The sequence below is a fragment of the Mustela nigripes genome, chromosome 13, assembly GCF_022355385.1.
Source record: "Mustela nigripes isolate SB6536 chromosome 13, MUSNIG.SB6536, whole genome shotgun sequence".
Classification (NCBI taxonomy): Eukaryota; Metazoa; Chordata; class Mammalia; order Carnivora; family Mustelidae; genus Mustela; species Mustela nigripes.
In genome coordinates this window covers 77,457,257-77,464,155 of record NC_081569.1, presented here as the reverse complement: position 1 = coordinate 77,464,155, position 6,899 = coordinate 77,457,257, and the positions used below count along the sequence as shown (strand labels likewise).

At 38.4% G+C, this 6,899-nt stretch overlaps 1 pseudogene; it reads right to left on the bottom strand.

Annotated features, from left to right (window-relative positions):
• Positions 1 to 412: 412 nt before the first annotated feature.
• LOC131998770 (melanoregulin-like) lies at positions 413 to 1,041 on the bottom strand (annotated as a pseudogene).
• Positions 1,042 to 6,899: the final 5,858 nt, after the last annotated feature.

Here is a 6,899-nt window from a genome sequence, read left to right as displayed (position 1 = left end):
CACAGCAATTATTTAAAATTCAGTAGTCCATATTTGGGCTCAATGATAGCTTTATCAGTCTTATTGTTTCCTTACCTAGAACATCCCATTCTCCCAATAGGCTTGTTGTACAACCAAAACCAAAATGGGGACAGTGGGTTCTTGAGATCTAATCAGCTGGGAGGAAAGATCTCAGTGACCATATCCCTGATAGAAGATCCCAAGTGTGTTTCAACACAACCCAAACATTTCTTATCATAACATCCTCTTGAAGACCAAATATTCCAAACCCTTAGTTTTTTGTAGGATTTAGAGTGATTTTTCATTTAGCTAGCCCTCCACTTGCTTACTGTCTTCTATATGCATTTGTCCAACTCGGATTGGCTGTTGAGTACCAGCAGGGGGATCCTAATTCTGCCTCCTAGACTGTCCTTTAGGGACTTGGAAACGGAAGGTAGTGCAGTTCTTTCTGGCCAGGCTTGGGACTCCTGGCTTCTTGGGGTAAGTTCCACTGGCGATTTTAAAGAACTCTTCTGCTGCATGGAGAGCAATGAGACGGTTCACAACAAAGAGGTATCTCTCCGAGAGCTCCCAGCTTGGAAAAATACTGGTTTCTTTAGCCAGTTTTAACAATATCTCCCGAGCCTTCCTTGTGTTTTTAGAATCACTAATGGTGCTGAGTTTCGTCATGGACAACAAAGAGTCAGCTTCCTTTTGAAAACCTAAATCCTCTAAGATGCCTTTCCATCTATTTCTCACTTCCCTCCGGATCTGCTGCAGGGTGTAGATATCGTAGTTGAGTTTTTGCCACTCCTCTGAATCTTTGGCCTGCTGATTTCGAACGACTATCAGATTGTACAAGATTCTGTCGTCATCTGCCTCTGTGTGGGACAGGGGCATGCTCTACAAATTCTTGTCATCGTCTCTCACCAGAGTTGCTCCAAATGAAGAATATGGATTGCTATCACTGACCAGGGGCTTCTCCTGTGGCGCGGCGGGCTCCTCCAGGCACCTGCACGGGCAGCAGCAGCACAGGGTCCTCAGCCAGTCCCGCAGCCCCATGGGGAGCGAGGTGCCCGGTGGCGCCAGCACACTGGGACACGGCCGCGGCAGCAAGCGAGCGCAGCTGGGGCGTGGCTACCAGGCCGGCGTCCAGGTATGGGGACCCCTCTTTGCCCTTCTAACAGGGATGAGGTAATATTTCTTTGTGGTTTTGATTTACCTTTTCATGATGATTCGTGATTTTGAGCACCTTTTCATGTTCATGTTGGCCATTTGTATGTTTTCTTTGAAAAAATGTCTCTTCAGATCCTTTGCCCATTTCTTAAATTGGGTTACTATTTTTTGCTCTTGCGTTGCATGAATTCATTGTATATTTTGGATATTAAAGCCCCTTATCAGATTTGTGGTTTGCAAATAGCTTCTCCCATTCCACAGGTTGCCTTCTATCTTGATGATTTCTTTTGCTGTGCAGTGAAGGAGCTTCTGGCTTATCTTTTCTTACCAGAATTTTATGTTTTCAAGTATATTCAAGTCTTTAATCCATTTTGAGTTGATCCTTGTGTGTGGCATAAGATAGTCTAATTTTTTTTTTTTTTTAAGAGTTCACTTATTGGGGCCTAGGTGGCTCAGATGGTTCAGTGTCTGCCCTCCGCTCAGGTCATGATCCCAGGGACCTGGGATCCAGTCATGCATCTGGCTCTCTGCTCAGCATTCACTTATTTATTTGACAGAGAGAGAGAGAGACAGAGATAGCTAGAGAGGGAACACAAGCAGGGGGAGTGGGACAGCGCTCAGCGGGGAGCCAGATGCGGGGCTTGATCCTAGGACCCTGAAATCCTGACCTGAGCTGAGGGCAGCCGCTTAACCATCTGAGCCACCCAGGCGCCCCAAAGTGGTCTAATTTTATTTCTTTACGTGTGGACATCTAATTTTCACAGCACCATTTATTGAAGGAACTGTCTTTTTTCCTGTTATATATTCTTGGTTCTTTTCTCATAAATAATCATAAATGCATGGATTTATTTCTGAACTTTCCCTTCTTTTCTGTTGATCTGTGTGTCTGTTCTTATGTCAGTACCAGCTGTTTTAGGTATTCTAACTTTGTAATATAGTTTGAAAACAGGAAGTATAATGCCTCCACCATTGCCTGTTTTTACTGAAAACTGCTCTGCTCTTCAGGGCTTTTGTGGTTCCATACAATTTCTAGGATTGCTTTTTCCTATTTCTGTGAAAAGTGTCATTGGAATTTTGTTGGGGATTTCACTGAATCTGTAGATCACTTTGGATAGTGTGTATTAACAATATAAATTCTTACAATTCATGAACATGGAAAATATTTCCATTTAGTTATATTTTCTTCCATTTCTTTCATCATTGTTTTACAGTTTTCAGCGTTTTACCTTCTGGGTTAAATTTACTGCTAAGTATTTTATTCTTTTTGATATTACTTGTAAATGTGATTATTAATTTCTTTTTCCAGTAGTTCACTGTTAGTATGTAGAAATATATAAAACTGACTTTGTATATTGATTTGGTATCTTGTACATTTACTGAAAAATTATCTTTTAAAAAAATTTATAATACTCAAAAATTTTAGCAGAGTTTTTAAGGTTTCAGTATGTAAATTGTGTTATCTGCAAACAGAAGCAGTTTAACCTCCTGCTTTCCAGTTCAGATGCTTTACTTCTTTTTCTTGCCTCAATGCTCTAAGGCTTCCTATGTTGTACTATGTTGAAAGTAATGATAGTGTGCAACTTGTTTTGTTCCTGATCCTAGAGGAAAAGCCTTTAGCTTTTCACCATGGAGAACGATATTAGCTGTGGACTCCCATATGGTCTTTATGGTGCTGAGGTAACATCTTCCATTCCTAGTTTGCTGAGAGCTGTTTTTGTTTTTTTGTTGTTCTTTTCCTTAAAAATAAGCATTTTGTAAGAAGCACGGTAGGTCACAGAAAGCATCAGAGTTCCAGAGATAAGACTGTTCTTGTAACCATCAGAAATGTAATGGAACTGTCAATAGAACATGGAATAAGGCATGGGTATTTATAATTGGTACATGTACATTTACTGCAAAATGGTGCAGTATAAATTTTTTTTATTAAAATTAAACACTTAAAAGCATTTTTTTAAATTTAAATGATCTCATCACAACAGTTATAGTGCTTCTAGGTTTCACCATGAAAACGTTATCAAAAGGAACTTTGAGACTTTGCTAGGTACATCAAAAATAGATTACAATTCATTATAATTTAATTAAAATAGCCATGTGTGTTTTTTTGTTTATCCATTTATTTTTGTTTTTATTTTTCCATTTTTAAAATTTAAATTCAATTAATTAACATACAATGTATTATTGGTTTCAGAGGTAGAGGTCAGTGATTCATCAGTCTTATATAGCACCCAGTGCTCATTACATCACATGTTCTCCTTAATGTCTGTCTAAGTTTTTTTTTTAAATCATGAAATATTATTGAATTTTGTCAAATATTTCTTCTGCATTTGTTGAAATGATCATATGACTTTAGTCTTTCATTTTGTTACTATGGTTTACCACACTTACTGAATTTCATATATTGAACCATCCTTGCTATCTTAGAAATAAATGCTACTTGATTGTGGTGTATGATCCTTTTCATGTCTTGCTAAATTTGGTTTGCTGGTATTTTCTTGAAGGTTTTTGCATTTATATTCATCAGGGATATTGGCCTATAATTTTTTTTTTTTTTCCTTGTAGTGTCTTTATCAGGCTTTGGTATCAGTATAATGCTGGCTTTGTATAATGATTTTGGAAGTGTTCTTTCACCTATTTTTTGGGAAGAACTTTATAAGAATTGGTACTAATTCTTTGAATGGTTAATAGAATTCATATCCTGGACTTTTTTTTTTTTTAAGAGCATTTTGATAACTGATTAAGCATCCTTATTGTATTTGGTCTTTGAGTTTCCTTTTTGTTGGGCTCATGTGTATAGCCTGGGGTAGTTCTCCTGAGCTCATTTAATAACCACTTCCTTGGGTTGCCTGGGTGGCTCAGGCAGTTAAGCATCTGCCTTCCACTCAGGAATGCAAACCTTGTTGGTTATCAAAGCTAGGTAATTTTGGAGCCTGTCCCTTGGATCGAAGCTACAAATGATAAAGTTCTAGATGTGTGAAACTGCTCCTTCTGGGGGGATACTGGCATCCTGTGTTTTTTGTTTTTGTTTTTTTAAGGGAGGGATGGGCTATGTTTTGTGTTTTTTTTGTTTTGTTCTTGTTTTTAAAGATTTATTTATTTATTTATTAGACAGAGATCACAAGTAGGCAGAGAGGCAGGCAGAGAGAGAGGGGGAAGCAGGCTCCCTGCTGAGCAGAGAGCCCAATGCGGGACTCGATCCCAGGACCCTGGGATCATGACCTGAGCCCAAGGCAGTGGCTTAACCCACTGAGCCACACAGGCGCCCCTGGCATCCTGTTTTTATTACTCAAGTGAGCCATAGGGAGAAGGCAGGGGAAGTGACTTTTGACTCTTTTGGGCTCTTGGGATGATCACAGTGAGCACCTAGATGCTTGCCAATTAGCAGCTGCACCCTTAGGCTGCAACTTTTAAAATATGCAGCCAAACCCCTTCTAGAAAATGGTTGGGAGATAGGCACTCTTACCTTCTCCCTCCATCCTCAGCCCTGGGTAGATAGCCATGGTGAGTGCTCATGCTCCCATTAATAACTGCTTTTTTGTTTGGTATAGTCCTGTGGAATCAGTAACACAAGCCCTGCTGGCTTTTATATAGAGGTGTTTTGGGGACTCATTCCTTTGCTGGGAGCCTTAAAAATTGAAATGCCTAATGTATGGTCTAAACCTTTCACCTTTTATTTTATGATGCTCTGCTGGGGGTGGGGCTTATGATGAGTGTATCTTCTTAGCCTTTCCTACCCATTTCAGTGTGGATATTTTCTCATTTGCCCTATGTGTAGGAGTTACTCAGCTGGTTTTTGAATTTCAGAGGAAATTGCTCCATGTTTAGCTGTTCATATGGTGCATCTATGGGAGGGAAAAAATTCAGGAGCTTACTTACATCACCATCTTGGTGCAGAAACTAACAAGTTTTTTTTTTTCTTTTTTTAAAAAATGATTTTATTTATTTATTTGACAGAAATCACAAGTAGGCAGAGAGGCAGGTGGCGGGTGGTGGGGGGAGCAGGCTCCCCACTGAGCAGGGAGCCCGATGCATGGCTCAATCCCAGGATCCTGGGATCATGACCTGAGCCGAAGGCAGAAGCTTTAACCCACTGAGCCATCTAGGCACTCTGAAACTAACAGTTTCGATAGTGAAGTTCTCGAATGGACAATATTCCTTACCTGGTCTATTTTTCTAATATTTCTGTAGAAAACTTTCCATGAATCTAAAGGAGGAAATCAATACAACTAAAATGAAAGAAGAATTTATAACATTTTTAAATCCCAACTCTATAAGAATTTATTCTTAACTTAATGGCAATCTAAATTTTTTTTTTCCTATCCTATCTGATGTAGATGAGAAAAATTCATGGAGTATTTTTTTCTAATGGATATTTTTTCCATGATGTGTTTTTTCTAATGGATAGGAGCCCTATTCACTGTCATGATTATTTCAAGCCATATATATATATATGGTGTGTGTGTGTGTGTGTATATATATATATATATATGTGTGTGTGTGTGTGTGTGTGTACTCGCACATGTGTGTCTATGCACACACATACTGAGACTTGGGAGTTTTAACTATTTGTTAAAAACATATAATCTGCAAAATCTTCTAGAGATAATGATAATGCTTTGTGGTCATTATTTTCAGTCCAACTAGGCATTAATTTCCTTAAATTCCCTTTACCAAACACAAAAAGACAATGAGAGATTGGAGAATAATTTAAATGTTCCTGTGGTGCTTGTAGGATGGCAGTGCTGTGCATCCTTATTTCACTGCAGACAACAATTCTGTATACCAAGAGGATAATCTTTTTTCAGGCGACTCCAGCAGATAAATTTTTATTGGTGTAAATAATTCAGCAGCTTGTTATAATGAAACCACTTCCCATTAAACATTTCCTTGCTCCATCTTAAATGCACAGAGATATTCCACTGGATACTACTAATATCTGATGCAAACTGGAGATTTCCCAGTTTGTGATGAGTTGTAGGTCTTTAAGGAACTGAATCCATTGCTAAGAGACTTGGTTAAACATTTGTCAGAAAAAGAAAAGCTAAGCAGAGCTTAAAGTAAAGGAACAAAGAAAATAATAGAGCATTGCTGGTCATTATGTTGATTGGAGAGATTTTATAGTCATGGCACATCTGGAGGTTAGTTTTTAAGTTGGTCCTTCAGGGACTATGAAGGAGATTAAAATTTATATAGGGCAAGTATAATTCTCAATAAAGATTTAAGGGGCAGTAACAGTTTTCCATATTTGGTAGCTCTCTTCTTAATTTATCATAAGTAGAATGGGAAATAAGATTATACAAAGTCTCAACTTTGTTCTTATTCAGGTAGGAAAGAGAGTTCATTTATAAAATCTGGGGAAAAAAAAGTTTTTTTTTTATGGTACTCTGTAGAGTTCTTCCTGATCTGGCAGCTTAATTCTATAAGTCTTTTTTCTAAGTTCTTCCAGGATAAGGAAGCCCACTTGCCTTGGGGCACTCGGAGTCTTTCCTGGTAGCATTCAGATACTGATCCTGGAGGGCCTTTGCCATACCTTCTACCTCAAACCTGTCCCCCTTCCCACACTAGGTGCCACTTTCAGCTTCTAGCAGGCAACATACTGATTCTTGGTGTACTGTATTTTTTATGTTGTTTAATATTTTTGTACTAGTCTAGTATCAAAGGGGGCTCTTAAGATGAATTTCCAAGGGGTATATTTCAGCAAATTCAAATGCATCTTATAAATATTTTATTTGACTTGTGATTTTATG